The 9,422-nt window shown below is 45.1% G+C and overlaps 1 pseudogene across 1 annotated transcript; it reads right to left on the bottom strand.

The window, feature by feature from the left end:
- Window positions 1–4,064: 4,064 nt before the first annotated feature.
- LOC308241078 (nuclear prelamin A recognition factor-like) lies at window positions 4,065–5,382 on the bottom strand (annotated as a pseudogene). Its single transcript has one exon. The product of its transcript is annotated as a nuclear prelamin A recognition factor-like (transcript).
- Window positions 5,383–9,422: the final 4,040 nt, after the last annotated feature.

Here is a 9,422-nt window from a genome sequence, read left to right as displayed (position 1 = left end):
GGATGCTCAGTACCTAGAAGGGGAGATATAACCTGAATCACTAACAGATTGAGAAAGTTTCTAGACACTTTGACCCATTTTTGATGCGTTGTATATTGTAACTGTAGTAATCTTTTTCATTAAAGGTAAAAAGTCTTCTCTTGGTTATAGAAATAGTTTAGAGTGGAAGATAAGCATGTGATCAGTAGAGCCAGGCTGCCATAAGTTGAATTTCAGTTCTCCCACTTTCTAATTATGATCATGTTAGTCTTTGTGCCTCAGTTTCTTCATCTATAAAATGGAGTTGTTGTGTGGCACCAGGTATAACGTATTTGATCTAGTGTCTAGAACACAGTAAGTACTATGTATATATTAGTTATTATTGTTATTGCTTAAAGATCATATTTTGTTTGTTTGATTCTACAAACCCTTAAGAGCAAAAACAAACGTACATGGCCTGAAGATAAGAAATATGTTTCTGGGTGTCTCATACGGTTTATTTCATAAGGCTGCTGTGAGACTTAAACAATGTCAATAAAGTATAATGTCTGGAACCTACTGGTGATAAATACTTGTATCACTAGTGCAGTTATTATGGTTAACATTGTCTGCATTACCTATAACAAACCACCCAAATTATTGGTGGAAAATGGATTAAATGGATTTAATTATAATAAAATCACAAGTACAAAGTCATAAAGCATTAGAGTCAGAAAGAACCCTAAAGAAAATCCATCCCAACCTGTAATCCAAGAAATGCTTATCCTTTTCATTTTTCTTCTCTTGGCTAAACACACACACACACACACACACACACACACACACACTATCTTGAACATTTCCCATGGAGATATAATTATTCCTCTGTGAAGTGGTCTAATAATGTATAAATATTTTAAATATTGGCAAGTTATTCACTTTATTTACCTGAAATTACTATTTTTTAACTTACTGCCTCACCTTCTGCCCTAATGATTCTTTCAAAATCCTCTAATTCCTCTTGTATGTCATGTCCTATGTTCTATTTTACACTCTTTTTCTTTTTTCTCTCAGCTAAAAAATTCTAGTTTATTTTACTAATTCTCAGGCACCGTTATTTTGAGTTTCTTCTTCATTCTAATTGCCCTCCTTTGAATGTGTTCCACTTTGACTATTTTTTCTCCTTAAATGTAATGCCTAATGGAATATAATACTTCATATGTAATCCCTTTCAGTACAAGGTAAAAAGAAAATATTACTTCTTTACTGGACATTATATTTCCATTATGTAGCCTAAAATCAAATTAGCATTCGTGGCAGCTGGATGTCAATCTTGACTACTTGACAAGCTTATACTCAAGATGCCCCTCAACATCTTTCTTACAAATTGCTCTTATTTTTTTCCCATCTTGCACTGTTACATCTAGGTTTTAGAACCTAAAAATAGGGCTGTATATTTATCCCTAGTAATTTCTAACCTGTTAAATTCAGTCCATAGTTCCATCCTGACTTCTTTTTTCCCACAGATTTGTATTAGGTAACTCTCCCAGGTTTGTACCATCTACATATTGTGAGAAGTTAGTTACCTGTGTTATCCTTGAAAGCCTAGAGTACTGAAGGTGACAGAGTCAGTGGTTAATGTCAGTCATTTAAACAGTACTTTTTGGGTATTATCATTCACAATTATAAATTCTATGAGTATTTGAACACCCAGCTCAGTTTACTCGATGATGCTGTGGAAACACTAGTAAAATGCTTATGGCTGCATTCCTCTAAGTTACAAATGGTAACCTGATTATTAAAGCAAACAAAACACAAAAACACTACCCATACCATAAAGCCTCCACCTACAAACATGGAAAAATGCCTTACCAGATGCTTCGCAGGGGTCCTCAAACTATGGCCTGTGGGCCACATGAGGCCCGCCAAGGACATTTATCCGTCCCGCCAGGTGCCGCTGCCTGTCCTGCTTAGCAGCCGACTCGTCCCGGGCCCGCAGTGCGCATAGGAATTTGTTCATAGTTGTTTTTTTTTAACTATAGTCCAGCCCTCCAACGGTCTGAGGGACAGTGAACTGGCCCCCTGTTTAAAAAGTTTGAGGACCCCTGCTTCAGTGTCTCCACTTATCATCTCACTCATCCTCCATGTCTGGCTTCAGTAGAGAAAAATCACAGACATTCCCTTTATTCTTTCTGTAGGAATATGCATGGACTCAAGTAGAAACTCCCTCTGAATTTTCACAAAATGACACAGCACCTTACCTTCAGATATTATTTTTATTGTGATCTATAAGAAGGGACACTGGAACATATTCTATGTCCTGGTCAAGTACAACTATCACACCCTAGCTTGGTATGTTCTTAATTTCTGAGAATGAGGTTGGTTATTCCTTCCCTAGGCAACTGTGGTTTTTCTGTTCAAGGATTACAAAGTCACTTCAAATATATATATTTTTTTAATTTTACACTTGGAACCATTCACTCATTTGTTAACAAATATATATATATATATATATATATATATATATATATATGACAAATACTATAAGCATAGCAAGATTTGTAGTACCAAAATAGAAAGAATGTTAGGGAAGACCACTCACTCGAAAGGTGATGTATCTTTGTCAAGGTTTAGGAGAAAAAGATAACTAAAGCTTAAAAACAGCATTTCTGGCCAAAGACACACACACACACACACATCTAGTCTTCTACCAACCCTAGGTCCACTATCAACTCTCCCCCAGACCTTTGTAATAGAATAATTGTTCTCCCATCTTTTGTCCATGTCTCCTGAAGTCTATTCAAAACATGGAACACAAGAGATCCTTATAAAATACTAGAGGCCTGGAGCACAAAATTTGTGCACTGGTGGGGGGGTGGTGGGAGTCCCTCAGCCCAGCCTGCACCCTCTTACAGTCCAGGACCCCTCAAGGGATGTCCACCTGCTAGCTTAGGCCCGTTCCCCAGGGGGAGCGGGCCTAAGCCAACAGTTGGAAATTGCTCTCGCAGTCCGGGACCCCTCGCTCCTTACTGCCCACCTGCTCACTGCTCCTTACTGCTTAGCTCACTGCTCTTTAGCACTACCATGGAGGCAGCAGGAGAGGCTCCCACCACCGCTACTGTGCTTGCCAGCAGTGAGCTCTGTCTTTCTGTGTAGTTGTCTGTGGGCCAACTGCTCTCTTCCTTCTCACTTAAGGAGAGCAGCATGTGAAGGCAGAGTGCACTGTCATAGAACGCAGAGGGCTGCCCAGAGCTGAGGGGAGTGGCCGGGCCCACGGGTTGAGAGGTAACACAGAGGATGCTATCTCACCCAATTGTGGGGCAGGCTGGCTGGCCTTCATATGCCTGACCCCACCCAGGGAGGGACCCAGCAGGGTGTCTGCCTATCCATTCTCCATCCTTCCATCTGTGACACCTGTCACCCTTGACAGGCCTCCCCCAAAGTGAGTTCGGCTCAATCCCTGAATGTAAAAGGGCCCGGGTGGGAGAGAGGGGGAGGCCTCCACTCCAGTGACCCTTGATTCCCAGCGATAAGACCTGGTTGACAGGACCTGATCTCAGGATGGTGGCCACAGCTGCAGAACATAGATCTGTTTCAAGAAAAGTTGGGAATGCAGATTTTCGTATGAGCCCCTATTCCAAAAGGTGGCAGTTTATTCACATTGTGGCAAAGACACCTTCAAGAGTAATATAAGTGGATAAAGTCAAGGCCAAACCAGGCCATTTCCTCATCCAATCTCTCTGAGGCATGTGAACAGAACCAAGTCTCAGCTCTTTGCAGGACATTCCTGTGTTTTTTTAAGCCTAAAGGACAGTAGTCTGTCTCCATTCTTGTTCTTTGGGATTTTTTCATCGTTGGATAAAAGGATACATGCATTGGGGCAATCCTCTCGAGATACAATATTCCAGGTGCACCCATGTGACGATGACAGCGCCCCTCAGAGGGAGGGAGCCGACAGATGGGAAGCAGAGAATTCTGAAAACCAAAGTGATGGCAGAGATGCTAAGCCTTTCCTTCACGTGTCTGACACCCCTCTTCAGGCGGCCTGCAGGCCGGCCTCTGTTGGACCTTTACCACTATGTCCTGGCAGGCTGCCCTGGGCCCTGCTAGGCGGTGTGCAAGGGCACCCGGAGGAGTCGCCCTCTCCCCATCCCCAGCCACTCCTGGTACAACTCCTGCACATGGACACTGGTCTCCAGGGCCACACCGGGATGACAGCGTAGCTGCCTTCCATCTGCTGCAGCGGTGCCCTGTCTGCACGCCCGTCCTCACCTGGGCCTGGCCCCTGTCGCTTAGGCATCTCCGGCGCAGGCCAGGACCTCCATGAAGTGGCAGGGGAACTTGCCCCTCTACAGCTTCAGGACCACTTCTGGATGCTCCAAAAGCCATTAGCAGCCTCAAAGTTTAGCAGAACCTCTCCATGCCTTTCAAGGGTGACCTCCTGGAAGTCTTTGTTCCTCAGGGTGCGGTAGGTGAGCACTCCCACATCCTCGTTGAACAGCTCCTTGGCCATGTGCCTGAAGATGTGTGCCAAGTACCCGTTGGAGCTGGCACCCTCATGGAGCCTCACCTCCTCCTCCTTCATGTCTCCAAACAGAGTGTCCATGGTGGCATCATTCCAGGCGAGGTCACTTTGCTCCATTACCTGAACAATTTCACCTGAGGTTAACACGCAGTCAGCACCGTGGGAACTATGTAAAGCTGTGGGAACATCTTCTCAAAGGGCCTCCAGTTTCTTGTTATAACACGGGGCCACAATGACATGGAAAATCTTGTCTGAGGATAGGTTCTGCCATCTGGTGAAGTAATCCTTCACCAGAGAGCCCATGATCTTCTGGGGTGACTTGGCTGTGCAGAGGTGGGGGTTATGGGGTGACCTAGCACATGCTCTGCATATCGGTCCCAGCCGGGGCAAGCGGAGTTCAGCATGGGTAGCCGGGGCTTTTCCTGATGGTGCTGGCAGTACCTACGCACAAATTCCTTCTGACTCTCCAGGACGCTAAAGTCCGCAGCTGTCTTCATGTCAAAGGTAGTGCACCCCAAGGCTTTTGAGAAAGCTGCAGTGCCTTCTGGATGCATCAGTAACACTGAGGCTGAATTTAGCAGCAAAATAAGGCAGAGACTGAGGACACATGGACACTGCCAGTGCCTTGTGATATGAACTATCACATTTCTTATTAAGGTTAAGAACATGGAAGAAGTCCTTGGTGTTCTGTTGAGAAACTTGGACTCCTTCCTTTGCGGTCACACAACTGTCACAACCAGGCAGTCACTCAGAAATACCTTGGCATCGGCCAGCTTATGGACTTCTCCCTTCTCTCTGTTCTCCTGAGCTGGACTCCGGACGTTGATTGCAGTGTTCTCTTGGTCATCGGTTTTTGTTTTTTTACTACATTCCTTCCGTGTGCAGTGATCACACTTCATCTGCAGTGGGGAGGGCGTGGGCCCGGCTCAAGTGATCTGAGGAAGCACAGGGAGAGCAGTCAGTCACCGCTGGTCACCCCTGGCGCTGCTGGTGGTATCCTTTCTTCTTTGTGGAGCATCTAAGGAGGGGAAGTGGCCGCAGTGCTTGAGGCCGAGTTCCAGGAGGCCGGCAGTGCTGTTGGGATCATGCCAGCGGCGCTGGTCCGTTGGTGCCTGTCCTGTCCTCTGGAGATTGTACCTGTAGGCCTACTAAGGAAGCCAGTCCCCAGTTGCGCCCCACCTCCGCCACTGATTGATTAGAGTCTGAGGGCTGGAGGAAGGACCAAGAGGCATGCCTTCCAGCTGCTGCCAGTCCCTGCCGTGCCACTCACTCCAGTTCCCTGTTAGCCATTCCCTGATCAATGGAGCCTGAGGGTCGGGGCATGGACCGGTCTCTGTTCAGTATTACGGACCCTGGCTCTTTATAATAGATGAATGCAATTATGTCACTGAAGTGCCCAAACTTTTCCAATGATTCCTATAATAAAATCAAAGAATAAATATGCCAAGGTAATATCCCAGATTAAAATCAAATAATAATATTAAAAATTTAAAAATCCAAGAATAAAATAAAGGACCTGAAATGGCCTCTCAGGCCCTACGAAATCGCCAGTCCTTCACTTTGTTGACATTCTGATCACTTCTATGGAGTTGCTGGGTGCCTTGATATTTTTCAAACACTCCAAGAAGCCTTCCACCTCACAGCCTATGCGTTTACAACTTCCTTGGTCTAGGATTCCCTCCCTACAGATAGCCATATGTCCCATTTCGTCCTTTATGCCAGTTTTCTGGTCAGTTGCTATTTAATCCAAAGACCATCTCTGACCACATCATGTAATATCCCACCACTCACATTGACATTCTCCATCTCATTGAACCTGCTAACATTTTCTTCACAGAACTTATCACCCTGGGTCATTCTATTCTTTTACTTACTTGGGCATTATCCACTTCTACCCACTAGGATGTAAGCTCCACGGGGGCATGGATTTTTCTCTGTTTTGTTCTAGCCTCCATTCCCAAGTATTTTCACAGGACTAAAATGTCAAATGCAGAATCAGTATCCTATATAATAAAAGCCTAATATGCAAATTGCCAGGCCTCGGCCAGGAGTTTGACCGGGAGTTTGACTCCTCACTATGATGTGCGCTGACCACCAGAGGGTAGTGCGGAACATGGCAGGTGTCAGTGATGCAGCGCTGGTAGCAGGCGGCAGTGGAGGCCTGCCAGCCCCAATGGGCCCCGATGAGATTCGGACCGTGGCGGGATGGTGGAGCAGGTGAGCAGGCAGCACCAGGCCAAGGTGAGTGCGAGCAAGGCCCCGATTGCCCCACAGATGATGACCAACAGTAGTGGCGGGTATGGGGCTGCTGCCCAACTCCCAGGTGCTGAAGGAGCCAGGCGGTGGGAAAGGGGGGGGAGGGTGCAGCCCCAATCAATCACCCCGTAGGTGGGATGGTGGAGGGGAGAGGGCGGCACTGACACTTCCATTATAGAGAAAGGGCAAATGACAATATTAAAATATTTCTTCTAATTATTTTTCTTTCAATGTGCAATTGGTATCATTATATGAAGAATCAAGTATTATGTGTTAAGGAGAATGTATTTTATCTATTGGGCCAAGAGAAACTATTGAATGATTTGGCATCCTTTGGAAGCATGAGTGAAATCTTTAGATTTTATGTGCCCTCAGGGTCAACCACCTTTCTATTCAGGTGAAGCTCCACTCCAATATTATTTCAAAGATGCAAGAAGAGGAATCTCTGCTACAAATAACTAGGGTTATGAAGATATTAAGTCTATAATAATATCCAACATAGCCTGATTAATCCTATCAGCTCATTTTCCTGGCTACTGAGAAACCACTGAAGCATATGAAATTGGAATCATTGCCATTTACCTATATGAATCAAGAACAAGAAATTAAAAGAGACATAAGTTAACATAATTCTAAAATGAAGTAATCCTGTTTAGGTCAGTGTTAAACAAGATGAAAAAGGAATTTACATATTACAAGGTTAACACACCAGGCTGTACAGTAAACTTCTGATGTCAACACAGAGATTTTCAAATAAACAACGATGATCACATAGTTTTAGTTACGATGATGACTTTGTTGTGCATGTTACATATGTAAAAGTAACTGCAAAAGGGGGCCACGTGTGCGTTTCTTGTGGCAATAAAAGAACATGCCAGGGAGATTGTGAATAAATAGCAGTTGTGACCCAGCAGGCAAAGGAAAGATTCTAGGAAGAGTTAAGACATCTGTCCCCTGCATGAGCTCAAAGGTATGGGTTACAAGAAACATAAAAATGGTAAGTTGGTTTCAGAAAATACTAAAATTCAAGAAGTACTTCTAAGTATGTTGGTAAACTTTCTCAGCTATTTGGTTCATGATTTTCAGGGTCAATACTGAATGACCATATGATTTCATCTGGTGAATTGGTTACTCATTTGCTTGATATTCAGTCAGAAAGGTACATATCTTAGATTCTAGAAAAGAAGGTAAGTGGGAGCTGTGTGCATGAGGAGCTCCATTAATACTTGCATAACTAATTTTTTCTCATACGTTTAGCCACCAAAGCTGCAATACATATGATTCTCACATTTTCTTCCTCTCCTACCAACATAATAATCCAATTTGATTATTTCTTATTTAGAGGCTAGAGGCCTGGTGCATGAAATTCATGCATGAGGGTGGGGGGGGGTGTCCCTCAGCCCAGCCTGCACCATCTCCAATCTGGGACCCCTAGAGGGATGTCTGACTGCCCGTTTAGGCCCAATCCCGGTAGGGCAGTTGGACATCCCTCTCACAGTCCTGGACTGCTAGCTCTCAACTGCTCCCCTGCCAGCCTGTTTTCCCCTAACTGCCTCCCCTGCAGGCCATCTTGTGGTGGCCATCTTGTGTCCACATGGGGGCAGCCATCTTTGACCACATGGGGGAAGCCATCTTGTGTGTTAGAGTGATGGTAATCTGCATATTACTCTTTTATTAGATAGGATAGAGGCCTGGTGCATGGGTGGGGACCAGCTGGTTTTCCCTGAAGGGTGTCTCGGATCAGGGTAGGGGTTCCCTTGGGACATGGGGTGGCCTGGGCAAGGGGCCTGTGGTGGTTTGCAGGCCTGCCAAACCCCCCAGTGACCCAAGCGGAGGCCCTGGGATCTGGGATTTATTTATCTTCTACAATTAAAACTTTGTAGCCTTAAGAGGAGGCCAAGGCAGGCCAGGGCTGCAGAAACTTGGCTTCCTCCATCACCGTGGGCAATTCAAGCCTCCTGCTCTCTCCAGCTCCATGGCTGCTGCCATTTTTGTTGGGCTTTATTTATGTTCTATAATTGAAACTTTGTAGCCTTGAGTGGAGGCCTGGGCCCACCAGGGTGTGCAGAAAGCTTGGCTTCCTCCATTGCCGGAGAAACCCAAGTCTCCTGCTCGCTCCATAGCTGCAACCATCTTGGTTGGGTTAATTTGCATACTTGCTCCTAATTGGCTGGTGGGTGTGGTTTGTGGATATAGTGGAGTGATGGTTGATTTGCATATTACTCTTTTATTAGATAGTATATGAATACTAGAAGAAAAGAAATGATATAAAAGGAAATGGTATTCCAAAGGAATTTTATGTAAAGAACATTACATTGAAGAAAAGCAGTACCTGTTTTGCTTAGTCAAATGTAAATAAATGATTTCTTAAAAAATAGACATTTTATCAGTTACTTGTGAAAGTTTGAATATAGTAAAGTTAGGAAATATCGTATGTTATCCTCTAGACCAGCCGTGGGCAAACTACGGCCTGTGGGCCGGATCCGGCCCCTTCGGCTGTTCTATCCGGCCCGCGGAGCCGAAAGAGTGGAGGGTTCTCTTGCTCTCCCCTCCACTCCTTCACCAGCAGCAGTGTTAACATGGCAACGTCGGGAAACACGGCCGCAGCTCCTTCTTCTGAGTGGGCGGATTTATATCCACCCATTCAGTAGAAGGAACAACCTCTCAATCTTCCAGAGGCTCC

This window comes from Plecotus auritus (assembly GCF_963455305.1).
Source record: "Plecotus auritus genome assembly, chromosome: 2".
Classification (NCBI taxonomy): domain Eukaryota; kingdom Metazoa; phylum Chordata; class Mammalia; order Chiroptera; family Vespertilionidae; genus Plecotus; species Plecotus auritus.
This window is presented reverse-complemented; position numbering and strand designations above follow the sequence as displayed.